Genomic DNA, 15,385 nt, shown 5'->3' on the forward strand with positions numbered 1-15,385 from the left:
GGCCAGCTTAAACATGTATTGCAATTTATTGCAATGCATGTGAACTAAAAATCCCTGTTTTTATGCAAAGTTTGTTAGAAGGGTGTATAGCAGAGGGTTCATTCAGTAGTTTTAGCATCTTCAGGGATTTATACCTATGTATGTATGTATGTATATATGTACAAGCCATTTAGATATGAGCACAGTTCTCTTATTTCTATGGAACATAAAGGATACCGAGGTTCGTCACCATTTCACTAGCAGATGCAATTTTAAGGCCTCATGTACACAGGGCATTTTTGCAGCCACTTTTAGGGGCAGCAGGCATTTTTTTTTTCCTGCTTCTAAACGCCCCCATATGTTATCCTATGTGTTCATGCACACATAGACTTTTAGAAGCTTTTAGTGGCAGGGACATTTAGCACAAAGAAAAACCCAGGGCCAGTGCATCCATAAGCAGCAGCGTTTTGGCAGAAAAAAAATGATTGGTGCATGTAAAAGCATCTAAATGCATGTTAATGCTCGGCGCATCTAGCGCTCGAGCGTTCATTCATTTCAAAGGCCAAAAGAACTTATTATTCTGGACAAATGCTTGTAAAAGTGTAAAGCACTTTTACATGCGTCAGGCATTTTTTACGGACAAAACGCTTGACATGTTGGGTATTCATTTAAACAGTGCAAGCTCATCTATTATATTTTTTTAAAAAAAAAAAGGTAATATATTACATTTGTTTGCCTTGAAAATAACTTTGGTGTATTTTTACTAAAAATCTGCATTTCATAAACCGCTGTGCTAATATTCTGTACCTTGTTGCTAAGGTGATCCCTGCCCTTCACCATCACATGAATGAGGTTTGTCCAATTTAAATCCCTGCACATGTGCACTTTCTCTTCCCTTCCACAGTAGCTCTGAGCTCCCCTGACTGAGGAGACAGCACATGCAGGCACAGGGAGCATCTTAGCAACAACCTACCACTAAGACAGGACAGGATGGGAACCATCTCTGAGTGTCTCTCAGACAGGCTCTGGGAGGAACGTAAATGGCCTATACCTAATGCAGGAGCATGATTAAAATGTTATCACAGTGGGCAGTTGGCTTCATCTACAGGCAACCTCCAGAGGCAGATTTTGGAAAAGATGAACTAAATCAGACCAGAGATTATGCAATTTTCTTTCCTTCCATCACAAGCTCCACGGGCTGCCTGGCTTCCTCACTCACTAGGATAACTGTCAGTGGATGATGCTACCCTGGGACATGCTGGGTCACAGGACACATTTCACGGACTCCTGTGACCCAGCATGTCTGAGGGTAGCATCATCCACTGAATGCACGGACAGAGCCTGTGCAGCTCCACAATCACTAGCCGGCTACACAGTGCTCCGGATGCTGTGTAAGGTGCAGATCATCCATCCATGTTGGTGCTGGGACTTGATTCGATGCAGTGATCTCTTCAACCCCTCCCCTCCAATTACGTGTGCTTATTTGTTCACCCCTTTTGAGTAGCATTTATCTGTACTTTAATAAATTAAGTGGAGTTTACTACACTAGAGTTTGTGCCATCTTACGCCCTTGCCCTGATTGTTTGTTTGATGACAGGTGGAATCCTTCTTCCATGCTGACAGCTGCACTTTGTTAGTTTACTCCTGTCTAGGCCAAGGGCTACCCGCTCACATTTATGAGTTGTTATATGTTGTATAACGGTTTGATTTATTTTATGATGCAGTGTAATCATTTTCCCTTTTAATTTAAACATAAATCACCAGCGCCAAAATTCATATAAATTATTAATAAATATACAAATAAATGCTGCTGCTCATCAGTGCAAATACACACCAAAAAAATATATAAACATTAACACAGTGCAATAAAAAAAAGAAGGAAATTAATATAATTATATATATATATACACATACATACATACAGTCAGGTCCATAAATATTCGGACATCGACACGATTCTAAGAGTTTTTTTAAGGGAAAGAAGTGGAATGTTATGCAATGGCCAAGTCAATCACCTGACCTGAATCCAATTGAGCATGCATTTCACTTGCTGAAGACAAAACTGAAGGGAAAATGCCCCAAGAACAAGCAGGAACTGAAGACAGTTGCAGTAGAGGCCTGGCAGAGCATCACCAGGGATGAAACCCAGCGTCTGGTGATGTCCATGCGTTCCAGACTTCAGGCTGTAATTGACTGCAAAGGATTTGCGACCAAGTATTAAAAAGTGAAAGTTTGATTTATGATTATTATTCTGTCCCATTACTTTTGGTCCCTTAAAAATGGGAGGCACATATGCAAACTGTTGTAATTCCTACACCGTTCACCTGATTTGGATGTAAATACCCTCAAATTAAAGCTGACAGTCTGCAGTTAAAGCACATCTTGTTCGTTTCATTTCAAATCCATTGTGGTGGTGTATAGAGCCAAAAATGTTAGAATTGTGTCAAAGTCCCAATATTTTTGGACCTGACTATATGTATATATATATATATATATATATATATATATCTATATATTACCACTCTCCAAGAAAACGCTTAGAATAATGTAGGGGAAAAAACAAATATATAGCGTAATACTGCAACACTTGGTTATATTAAATGTTTAAGTACCAAGCCACTCACATTCTTATTGATCAAAATAAGCATTTTATTGCATTTTAAAAGCCTCAAAACGCCACATCATCAGGGTTATTCCTTGAGATCCCACAGTCAACACCAGATGACAGCACAGAGAATCTCTCATACACAAGATGGCCCCCAGGAACGCCGCACGCCGGCGTGCGCTCCACTCACCGGAAGTGACGTATTACGCATGGTGGAGGAACCGGAAATGTGTCAACGTGTTTCGCCCCTCCTCCAGGGCGTCATCACAGACAACACCACTCCAGTCAGACGCCGCAAATATACTGAACGCAGCATCCTCCCCTCTACATCTGATAGGCTACATGCAAATCATAAACCCTATTCAGCTGTCACCTCATGACATTGTGGGATCCCATTACAATACACTTAAAACTCAAGGGAAAAACCATACTTTTCCTCCCAAACCCCATTAACAGGCTTCAAAAAATGCATTCCTGCCGATCTACCATTAACACTTTAATATGAAACATATTTTATAAAATTAAGAATAAGAATAAAAATTAAGTTCCGGTTCCGTCGCCATATGTAGTATGTCACTTCCGGTGAGTGGAGCGCACGCCGGCGTGCGGCGTTCCTGGGGGCCATCTTGTGTATGGGAGATTCTCTGTGCTGTCATCTGGTGTTGACCGTGGGATCTCAAGGAATTACCCTGGTGATGTGGCGTTTTGAGGCTTTTAAAATGCAACAAAATGCTGATTCTGATTATTAAGAATGTGAGTGGCTTGGTACTTAAAAATTGAAGATAACCAAGTGTTGCAGTATTTGGCTATATATTTGTTTTTTTCCCTACATTATTCTGACCGTTTTCTTGGAGAGTGGTGTCTGGTGATCCTGGAGGTATGAGGCTGGATATACTCTGGTTTGGAGTGGGAGAAACCTATTATCTGGAGGCTTACTGACTGGGTCTAGGATCCCATAAAAACCCTAATAAAAGGCGTTTTTTTTCACCAATATCTGGTGAGTGCGGTATAATCTTTTGAGCACTATTTTGGTGGAAGCATAAGTTATATCCTTTGGAAGACAACTTTCAAGAATATTTATATATCATTTTTTGAATATAATTTTTTAATCTTTTTTTCACCAATTTGGAGTGGGACTTATTTAATTTAATTTATATATATTCATTTCCATTTTCACTTTTAGTTTACCAGGGGGAGTGTGAGCGCTTTTAACAAAGAAACTGCAAGGCATTTTGGTTCTGGGAATTAGGCTGGACGCTTTGGCCAACTCTCCTATATGCCTATCTCCTAGTATCAGAAAAAAAAACACTCGACACTTGAAAATATTTGTACTACATTTAAGCAAGTCAATCATTTGGGTGTTACTTCATTTCACTGGCAAGGATATTTCTGCTGGCCAATAACTGAATTAACGCTCAGGCACTGCATGTGCCTAGCATTAATGTGCGTTGGGTATTTTATTCTGGCCAAATGCTCCGCTCCTGAACGTGATTTTGGTGCATACAGATAAGTGCCCTTAAAAACCCTGCCTGTGAACTTTAAATGCCTATGTGTGCATGAACACATAGGCTAACAGAGGGGCCTTCAAGGTTTCACCAAAAAAAAAAAAAAAAGGCATTTAGGAGCTCAAGTGTGCATGAAGCCTTAGAACAGTGGTTCTCAACCTGTGGGTCGCGACCCCTTTGGGGGTCGAACGACCCTTTCACAGGGGTCGCCTAAGACCATCGGAAAACACATATTTCTGATCTGTAAAGAGCAGCTACTGTGTAAAGAGCAGCTGCTGTGTTGAGAGCAGCTACTGTGTAAAGAGCAGCTGCTGTGTTGAAAGCAGCTACTCTGTTAAAAGCAGCTACTGTGTTGAAAGCAGCAGTATTGGAGGTAAAACGACACTTCATGAATTATAATTACTGGGTAAATAATTTTATGGTTGGGGATCACCACAACATGAGGAACTGTATTAAAGGGTCATGGCATTAGGAAGGTTGAGTACCACTGCCTTAGAATATGATGTAGAAAAATTAGAGGTTAGGTTCTATTCTCACACTGGCATGGTCAATTACATCTAGAAGCCCCAGTGAGGTTCTCCTGGCAATTATTTGCAGGAAGAAGACCCTGCATCCAGGGCCAATCATTGCAGGTAATTGCTCCAATCACTCCATGAGCAATGAGAGACTAACGGCTCCTGCAGAGAATTGTAGGCACTCATGGAGGGATTATCTGCAATTGCTGGCCCTAGTTGCAGACAGCATGGGGTTTATTTACTAAAGCTGGAGAGTCCAAAATCAGACTCCCTTCTACATAGAAACCAATCAGCTTCTAACCTCAGCTTGTTCAATGAAGCTTTGGCAATGAAACCTGGAAGCTGATTGGTTTCTATGCAGAAGGGAGTCTGATTTTGCACTCTCCAGCTTTAGTAAATAAACCCCCATGCGTCCAGGGAGGATTACTCGCTGCTTGAGGGAGGGGCGGAGGAAATGTGAAAGGGGTGGTGATGTGTGAACAAGATTTGGCCACATACCGGGGTGGAAGTATGGGAATGATTGATGGAGAGATGAAAATATAAATAATGTAGTGAGAGATGAGGATGGAGTAAGCAGCAGACTGGTGGAGGCAGAAAGAGGTAAAATAAGGAGAGACAGATATGAACCTAGTGGGGAAATATGAGCAGAGATATGGCAGATACATGGAAGTAAATGTAAAATGAACGGATGGGGTGATGTGGGACAAGGCCACTGTACATGGAACAAAGGTAGATATATGGGACTGTTGGGAGGTATGGACAGATGTTTGCACACAATGACCTGCACAAGTCAATGACAGGCAATAGCTGTACGCTAATGACTGCACATCCATGCATTTAGTTGCATACAGGGACAGATATGTACAACTGAACACAGATAGTTTGTGTCCAGGGCTTCTCAGACAGGCCTCTTATCAGGAAGACAAAGTGCTGAAAGGACAACAGCTATACACATCAAAGTGCAGCTCGCAGTACAGTAAGCATTCACATGAGCTCAGAGTTTGGCTTCCTAAAGTCACCCTGTCACCACAGTCACTTGTATACAAAAGCCTACCTGCTAAAAGAAAAAGGAATATACTCAGAACTCCCTCGTGACGAGTATCCCACATCTCCAGGGATGTGGAATATCAGTCTTCCCTGCCACACACTGTGGTTTCACTGTGGTTTGTGCCTCTTGTAGGGACATAGGAGCTGGCGGGAGAAACCACAGCATGCAGTGGGGGGAGCAGGTATTCCTTAGAAGTGTGGAATACTTGCCACTGTCAAGGAAGTTTTTCAACTAACTGCATTCTTCTTTTAGCCGGTAGGTTATTGGATACAAATGTTCCTGTGCTAACAGAGTAACTTTGAAAGAAGAGTATGGGGGTGGTCTCTGCAGACCCTCTAGTTGCCTGGCTGTCTCTGACTTCAATACTTATTGAAACAATACTCTGAGGCCAAAAAAACCCTCAGATTAAAAAGTTCTGATCAAACTCCTGATCGGCATACTTGTTTCAGGTCGGGGCCTTAGAAATACTGATGTCACTGGATTAGGATGATAAGCCACTAGCATTTTTAAAAGGGTTTTACAGATTGAAGCTCATCTAGCCGGGTAGTGAAAGCGGGCCACCCATGGATCGAACGCTCATCAAGCCGGGTAGTGAAAGCGGGCCACCCATGGATCGAACGCTCATCAAGCCGGGTAGTGAAAGCGGGCCACCCATGGATGGAACGCTCATCAAGCTGGGTAGTGAAAGCGGGCCACCCATGGATCGAACGCTGTCGATACAGCAGGAAATAAACTCGATCCGTGCATGGCCAGACTAAGGCTGGCCATACATTATACAATTTTCTTGAGATTTTTGGTTTAGATTTACCAAAAAACATATAATAGGAGGTCGAACCTAACACTTTCAATTGAATCCAGTTAGGCAGGCTCTTGCACGACAGGGTTGAAGGTAAATCTAAAGAAAATTGGACAGAAAATTTTGCAGTGTATGGCCATCCTAAAGGTGTAGTTCACCTTTAACAGAAAGCTGCCTATGCAAGTAAAGGGCGCCTATAGATCAAAACAAACTGCAGATTGTGTGTTCTGTAAGTCGAGCACACATAAATGCACGTGTGTTGACATGCACTGCAATACAGTGTGTTGAATTTTGACATGCACTGCAATACTTTATGCTTTTTTGTTACCTCACTAAGCGTTACCTGTAAACCAGTGGTCTCCAGACTGTGGTCCTTTGCTTGCCTTTATCCAGCGCCTGAGGCACTATTCATCCCACTGAAAGGAGACACTATTCTGCCCACTCACATGAACAATAGGGCATATTTCAGGCCACTGACATCAGCAATGGGGCACTATTGCTCCTATTGACATCAGCAATGGGGCACTATTCCTCCTACTGACATCAGCAATGGGGCACTATTCCTCCTACTGATATCAGCAATGGGGCACTATTCCTCCTACTGACAACAGCAATGGGGCACTATTCCTCCTACTGACATCAGCAATGGGGCACTATTCCTCCTACTGACATCAGCAATGGGGCACTATTCCTCCTACTGACATCAGCAATGGGGCACTATTCCTCCTACTGACATCAGCAATGGGGCACTATTCCTCCTACTGACATCAGCAATGGGGCACTATTCCTCCTACTGACAACAGCAATGGGGCACTATTCCTCCTAATGACATCAGCAATGGGGCACTATTCCTCCTACTGACAACAGCAATGGGGCACTATTCCTCCTACTGACATCAGCAATGGGGCACTATTCCTCCTACTGACATCAGCAATGGGGCACTATTCCTCCCCCAAATACCAAAGATGGGGCACTGTTTATTCCCACTGATCCCAGGAACATTTTTATTCCTGCTGGCCACAGCCTGGCCCCCCCAAAGTCTGAAGGACAGCAAACTGGCCATTTTGATTTGAAAGTTTGGAGACCCGTGCTGTAATGTAAGTTTCAACTGTTTTGTTTTTGGGGTTTGTGCAGATTACCAAACGCTAACATGTTTACACAGCGCACATCAGAACAACATACTGCTGTGAACTGCCATTAAAATACATGGTTTTACAATATATATGCGCTTGCATGAGTTGACCAACACATCTGGTATGAATGGATCCTGAAGGATTAGGTGGCACAAAAGTGATATTTTAGATAAAAGTACAGCCGGGTGAGTTTTGGGTGCAGCGACCTTAAGGCCTCATGCACACGGGATGTTAGAAAAACGCCAGTAGCATTAGCTGTAGAATATGGAAATAAAAAATGTGAGGTTTTTTTGTGTTTTTTAGCATTATCTTTTTTCAGCGTTTTTTTTTTTAGAATTTTTCAGCGTTTACGTTTTTTAGCAAAGCTATACTTCCACAAAATCTTCAGGCGCAAAAATGCTCATAAGCGCCGGATAACGTTTTTTAGAGTTTTTCAGCTTTTATCAGCATTAGAGCATTTTTACAGCTTAAAAACTCCTCTTGAAACCCACTAGTTTTGGGGTTTTTTTTTCCAGCCAGAAAACGCTCCTGCCAAAAAACGTTGATTACAGCCTATGTGTACAAGAACATATAGGATAAAATGCTTTAAAGAATGCCAACGGCTCTAGGAGACATTTCTGTCAATGATAGACAGGAAGGTAGAACGAGCAAGTACACAGCAAGAGAAATGAATAGATAGATACAGATGGGTAAGTAGACAGTTGGACTAAAAGGTAGGTAGAAAACCAGATATTTTGGTACACAGAAGGGTAAGTATATGTGTGGGTAGATAGGTAAGTATGCAGCTGGGCAGATTGATGGAAAGATAAATAACTAAAAAGGATTTATTTATCCACTTGCTGGCAGCTCACAGTACTTTTACTACGAATGAGCAGCTACAGGCAAAGCGACGTACCGGTATGTTGCTCTGCCTGTACCAACACAGGGCAGTGCTGTGCACCCAAGGAACGCTCCCCCTCCTGACCGCTGTGTCCAGTGGATGCGGATCCCGGTAATCAGGACCCGTGATCATGTGATCGCTATGCAATCACATGATCACAATGCTAGTAAACCTGTTATGAATCAATCTGATTCATAACAGCTTTGCGGCTGTTCTTGGAGAGATGTGATTGGCCTAAAGCTCTCACATGGTACATGGGTCAATCACAACACCCTGTACTATGTGACCAGTTGCAGCCAATCAGAGATCACTGTTTTTTGAACGGTCATGAACTTAACCTATTCATGACAGTTCAAAGCAAGCATTGCATTGCAGAGCAAGCAAGCATCTTTATTGCTCCTGCAATGCAAAGTGTTAAAAAAAAAATCCTTTATCACCCCCCCCCCAGAGTAATACAATATTAATACTTTTTTTTTTTTTTTTTTTTTTTAACTACTTGCAAACTGCCCGCAATGTGCAGGTGAGCAGCCAGCGGCTCTGGGCAAGGAGCCTGCTATTTTCGTGTGTGTGTTCCCCCCGCTGCCCCCTATGCCGGTCCAGGGAGAGAACACCACACTGAGTAAAAACACTACATTTTACACACACACATTATATAAGCACATTTAACGCTTTGATCGCCCTGTCACCCAGCCAGTGCCATTAGTACAGTGTCAGTATATATAATGTTTCACTGATCACTGTATAACTGCCACTAGCAACATCAGATAGCGTCAGGGTCTGTAACTGCCCTGCCCAGCCAGGGTCAGCTAGTGTTCTAGATTGCCTGCACACTCACGCTATAGGTTGCTGATCAACCCCATTATTAGTATAGTGTTTGTACGGATCAATATATCAATCACGAACAAAACTATACTAGTGCCTCCTTAGTATAGTGTCCCTAAAAAATGCAGTGTTAGCAGAAACAGCCCCGGTCACTGACAGCATTAGTGCTTAGCCCTTCCACTGTTTTTCACAGATATGTATGAATTGATTGTGGGCCAAAGCAATTTATAAGCACAATACATCACCACTCTCCCAAATTCAACTCTTGCCTGACAATTCACATGCAAACCTATAATGGTTTCTGAATTTAAAACTTTTTCAGGCCTAACCCTCAGCATGAGCATTACAAAAAAAAATGAATTGCGGTCATATTGGTCCACAGACCCGATTCATCATATGCCCATTTTCTCTGCTGTTACATAGGCCCAAGAACAGCAACGTACTGGTACGTAACTGGAATTTGAGTGGTTATACTAGGATGCTACCATCATCCTGGTATCGATTTTTCAGCTGGTGGTCTGCTTTCATGTAAAAACAATCCTTTAGATTGTAAGCTCCAAGAGCAGGGCCCTCCTATTCTTTCTGTACTGAAATGTATTGTAATTGTACTGTATTGTAACGCACGGTGCAAATTGTGGCGCTATATAAATCCTGTATAATAACAATAGTGGTTAATTAGCCACTGGATTGCTTTAACAAGCAGCAGAAAGAGACAACTCAACCCCGCCTCCCCCTCTTCCAAGGCCTTTTCGTGTTCTCCCTTCCCACCAGGGAACCAAAGGATGCAGCCGATAGTTCCACCGGCTGACCATGGAGCTGATCGGAGACTGGAATGGCACCAATCATTTCTCTAGTCTAAGAAAATGGAAGCTATGAGCATTTAATCATTTCAGTTTCACAGGGTATAAAAAGGGCCATTTTAAAGTTGGGAAAGCACTTGATCACAACAATCTTGGAGGAGAGATCTAGGGTCTATATTATAAATCCCAGATTTCTCAAGCAAAGAGTACCTGTCATTGTCTATTGCCATCATAGGGAATATTTACATTCCCTGTGATAATAATAAAAGTGATAAAAAATAAAAAAGGGACAGTGTAAAAATAAAAAAGCAAAAAAATATATACGTTAAAAAACAAAAACAAACCCCCCCCCCCCCTTGCTCACATGCAAAGGCGAACGCATGCGTTGATATGTAAACAGATATTTCGCCATACATGTGAGGTATCGCCGTGCACGTCAGATCGAGGGCAGTATTTCTAGCACTACACCTCCTGTGTAAATCTAAAGTGGTAATCTGTAAAGGCTTTTATAGCATCATCTATGGATATTAAAAATTTTCAGTTTGTTGCAATTACATGGACGTGAGCAATTTTAAAGCTTATCATGTTTGGTATCATCCTCTTTTACATTTTATCAAACAATTGGGCAATATATAGTGATTTTGTGTATTAAAATAAAAAAAAAAGTGCATATTTTCCAAAACAAATTGCTGCGTAAATACTGTGTGACATAAAAAATTGCAACATCCAACGTTTTATTCTCTAGGGCCTCTGCTCTGAAAAAAATGTGTTTGTGAGTTCAAAGTAATCTCCTTTTTTTTAATGTAAAGAAAAGGCTTGGTCTTCAAGTGATTAGAAGAGTGGGTGAAAAATTCCAGGACAGTAGAAGCACCCCCCCCCCCCCCCCCAAACGACCTCTTTTTGGAAAGTAGACACTCCAAAGTATTTGCTAAGGGGCATGGTGAGTATATTGCAGATCTCATTTGTTGCTACAAGTTTTTGGAAAATGAAGAAAACAAAAAATTATATCTGAAAAATACTCACCATGCCTCTTATCAAATTCCTTGGGGTGTCTGCTTTCCCAAAAAGGGTCATTTGGCAGGGTGTTTGTACTATCCTGGCATTTTAGGGCCTCCGATACTGTGGTAGGTAGTGAGGAAGTGACATGAAGAAATATACTGTTTGAAAGCCTGGATGTGGTCATTGGATTTTGGGGGCCTGTATGTGGCTAGGCTGCCAAAAAGTCACTCACATGTGGTATCCCCATACATGGGAGAAGGAGCATAATGTGTTTTCTGGTGTTATTCCACATATACTCATAGTATGTGTGAGCAATATATCATGTAAGTGACAACTATGTGTAAAAAAAAAAATTGTTTTGCTATTCTCCAAAAATTTTTTGGCAAAACATAAAATCTTTCATGGATTTAACATGTCCTTCAGTTTTGCTTGAGGTGATTGTAGCCGTATTAGTGCATTTGCGACAAAAACAATTCAGTACTGTCCGTGATACTTTATTTGCACCAACATACAATTTTGACACTCCCTGAAAGCTTGTCCTCAAAATTGTATGTTAGTGCAAATAAAAAAAGTATTACGGACAGTACTCAATTGTTACATGCCCCTCAGCAAATTCCATGGGGTGTCTACTTTCCAAAAAGGGGTAATTTGGGGTTTTTTTTTTGTACTGCTCTGGAATTTTAGCACCTCAAGAAATCTGATAATCAGTCAGAAAGTAAAAGCTGCATAAATGCATATTATTTATATATATATATATATATATATATATATATATATATATATATATATATATATATCAATCACAGTTTGTAGACGCTACAATTTTCACACAAAACAATAACTATACACTCATTTGTATTTTTTTTTTCTACCCAAAACATGAAGCAGAATACATTTTGGCCTAAATTTAAGTTTATTAGATTTTTTTTATAACAAAGTAGAAAATGTCATTTTGTTTTCATTTATATCACAAAAAATAAAAATCCCAGTGGTGAACAAATACCACGGTATAGATACTTCATGCACACATAGACTTTTAGAAGCTTTTAGTGGCAGGGACATTTAGCACAAAGAAAAACCCAGGGCCAGTGCATCCATGAGCAGCAGCGTTTTGGCAGAAAAAAAAACGATTGGTGCATGTAAAAGCATCTAAATGCATGTTAATGCTCGGCGCATCTAGCGCTCGAGCGTTCATTCATTTCAAAGGCCAAAAGAACTTATTATTCTGGACAAACGCTTGTAAAAGTGTAAAATACTTTTACACGCGTCAGGCATTTTTTACTGACAAAACGCTTGACATGTTGGGTATTCATTTAAACAGTGCAAGCTCATCTATTATATTTTTTTTTAAAAAAAAAGGTAATATATTACATTTGTTTGCCTTGAAATTAACTTTGGTGTATTTTTACTAAAAATCTGCATTTCATAAACCGCTGTGCTAATATTCTGTACCTTGTTGCTAAGGTGATCCCTGCCCTTCACCATCACATGAATGAGGTTTGTCCAATTTAAATCCCTGCACATGTGCACTTTCTCTTCCCTTCCACAGTAGCTCTGAGCTCCCCTGACTGAGGAGACAGCAAATGCAGGCACAGGGAGCATCTTAGCAACAACCTACCACTAAGACAGGACAGGGTGGGAACCATCTCTGAGTGTTTCTCAGACAGGCTCTGGGAGGAACGTAAATGGTCTATACCTAATGCAGGAGCATGATTAAAATTTTATCACAGTGGGCAGTTGGCTTCATCTACAGGCAACCTCCAGAGCAGTGTTTCTCAACTCCAGTCCTCATGGACCCCCAACAGGTCATGTTTTCAGGATTTCCCTCAGATGAAACAGCTGTGGTAATTACTAAGGCAGTGAAACTGATCAAATCACCTGTGCAAAATAATGGAAATCCTGAAAACATGACCTGTTGGGGGTCCATGAGGACTGGAGTTGAGAAACACTGCTCCAGAGGCAGATTTTGGAAAAGATGAACTAAATCAGACCAGAGATTATGCAATTTTCTTTCCTTCCATCACAAGTTCCACGGGCTGCCTGGCTTCCTCACTCACTAGGATAACTGTCAGTGGATGATGCTACCCTGGGACATGCTGGGTCACAGGACACATTTCACGGACTCCTGTGACCCAGCATGTCTGAGGGTAGCATCATCCACTGAATGCACGGACAGAGCCTGTGCAGCTCCACAATCACTAGCCGGCTACACAGTGGTCTGGATGCTGTGTAAGGTGCAGATCATCCATCCATGTTGGTGCTGGGACTTGATTCGATGCAGTGATCTCTTCAACCCCTCCCCTCCAATTACAAGTGCTTATTTGTTCACCCCTTTTGAGTAGCATTTATCTGTACTTTAATAAATTAAGTGGAGTTTACTACACTAGAGTTTGTGCCATCTTACGCCCTTGCCCTGATTGTTTGTTTGATGACAGGTGGAATCCTTCTTCCATGCTGACAGCTGCACTTTGTTAGTTTACTCCTGTCTAGGCCAAGGGCTACCCGCTCACATTTATGAGTTGTTATATGTTGTATAACGGTTTGATTTATTTTATGATGCAGTGTAATCATTTTCCCTTTTAATTTAAACATAAATCACCACCGCCAAAATTCTATATATATATATATACACATATATATATATATATACACATATATATATATATATATATATATATATATATATATATATATATATACATACATATATACACACACACACACACACACACACACACACATATATATATATATATATATATATATATATATATATATATACAGTCAGGTCCATAAATATTGGGACATCGACACAATTCTAACATTTTTGGCTCTATACACCACCACAATGGATTTGAAATGAAACGAACAAGATGTGCTTTAACTGCAGACTGTCAGCTTTAATTTGAGGGTATTTACATCCAAATCAGGTGAACGGTGTAGGAATTACAACAGTTTGCATATGTGCCTCCCACTTGTTAAGGGACCAAAAGTAATGGGACAGAATAATAATCATAAATCAAACTTTCACTTTTTAATACTTGGTTGCAAATCCATTGCAGTCAATTACAGCCTGAAGTCTAGAACGCATAGACATCACCAGACGCTGGGTTTCATCCCTGGTGATGCTCTGCCAGGCCTCTACTGCAACTGTCTTCAGTTCCTGCTTGTTCTTGGGGCATTTTCCCTTCAGTTTTGTCTTCAGCAAGTGAAATGCATGCTCAATCGGATTCAGGTCAGGTGATTGACTTGGCCATTGCATAACATTCCACTTCTTTCCCTTAAAAAACTCTTTGGTTGCTTTTGCAGTATGCTTTGGGTCATTGTCCATCTGCACTGTGAAGCGGCGTCCAATGAGTTCTGAAGCATTTGGCTGAATATGAGCAGATAATATTGCCCGAAACACTTCAGAATTCATCCTGCTGCTTTTGTCAGCAGTCACATCATCAATAAATACAAGAGAACCAGTTCCATTGGCAGCCATACATGCCCACGCCATGACACTACCACCACCATGCTTCACTGATGAGGTGGTATGCTTAGGATCATGAGCCGTTCCTTTCTTTCTCCATACTCTTCTCTTCCCATCACTTTGGTACAAGTTGATCTTGGTCTCATCTGTCCATAGGCTGCTGTGCCAGAACTGTGAAGGCTTTTTTAGATGTTGTTTGGCAAACACTAATCTGGCCTTCCTGTTTTTGAGGCTCACCAATGGTTTACATCTTGTGGTGAACCCTCTGTATTCACTCTGGTGAAGTCTTCTCTTATTTGTTGACTTTGACACACATACACCTACCTCCTGGAGAGTGTTCCTGATCTGGCCAACTGTTGTGAAGGGTGTTTTCTTCACCAGGGAAAGAATTCTTCGGTCATCCACCACAGTTGTTTTCTGTGGTCTTCCGGGTCTTTTGGTGTTGCTGAGCTCACCGGTGCGTTCCTTCTTTTTAAGAATGTTCCAAACAGTTGTTTTGGCCACGCCTAATGTTTTTGCTATCTCTCTGATGGGTTTGTTTTGTTTTTTCAGCCTAATGATGGCTTGCTTCACTGATAGGGACAGCTCATTGGATCTCATCTTGCGAGTTGACAGCAACAGATTTCAAATGCAAATAGCACACTTGAAATGAACTCTGGACCTTTTATCTGCTCATTGTAATTGGGATAATGAGGGACTAACACACACCTGGCCATGGAACAGCTGAGAAGCCAATTGTCCCATTACGTTTGGTCCCTTCAAAATGGGAGGCACATATGCAAACTGTTGTAATTCCTACACCGTTCACCTGATTTGGATGTAAATACCCTC

General features: G+C 41.3%; 1 protein-coding gene across 2 annotated transcripts in view; it reads right to left on the bottom strand.

The window, feature by feature from the left end:
• LOC149461118 (filamin-B-like) overlaps positions 1-15,385 on the bottom strand; it is a 73,184-nt gene that overhangs the window by 16,614 nt on the left and 41,185 nt on the right. The window lies entirely within an intron of this gene.

Source organism: Staurois parvus, unplaced genomic scaffold (genome assembly GCF_062004578.1).
Source record: "Staurois parvus isolate SC_StPar_1 unplaced genomic scaffold, SC_StPar_1.0 ptg000209l, whole genome shotgun sequence".
NCBI classification, from domain to species: Eukaryota; Metazoa; Chordata; class Amphibia; order Anura; family Ranidae; genus Staurois; species Staurois parvus.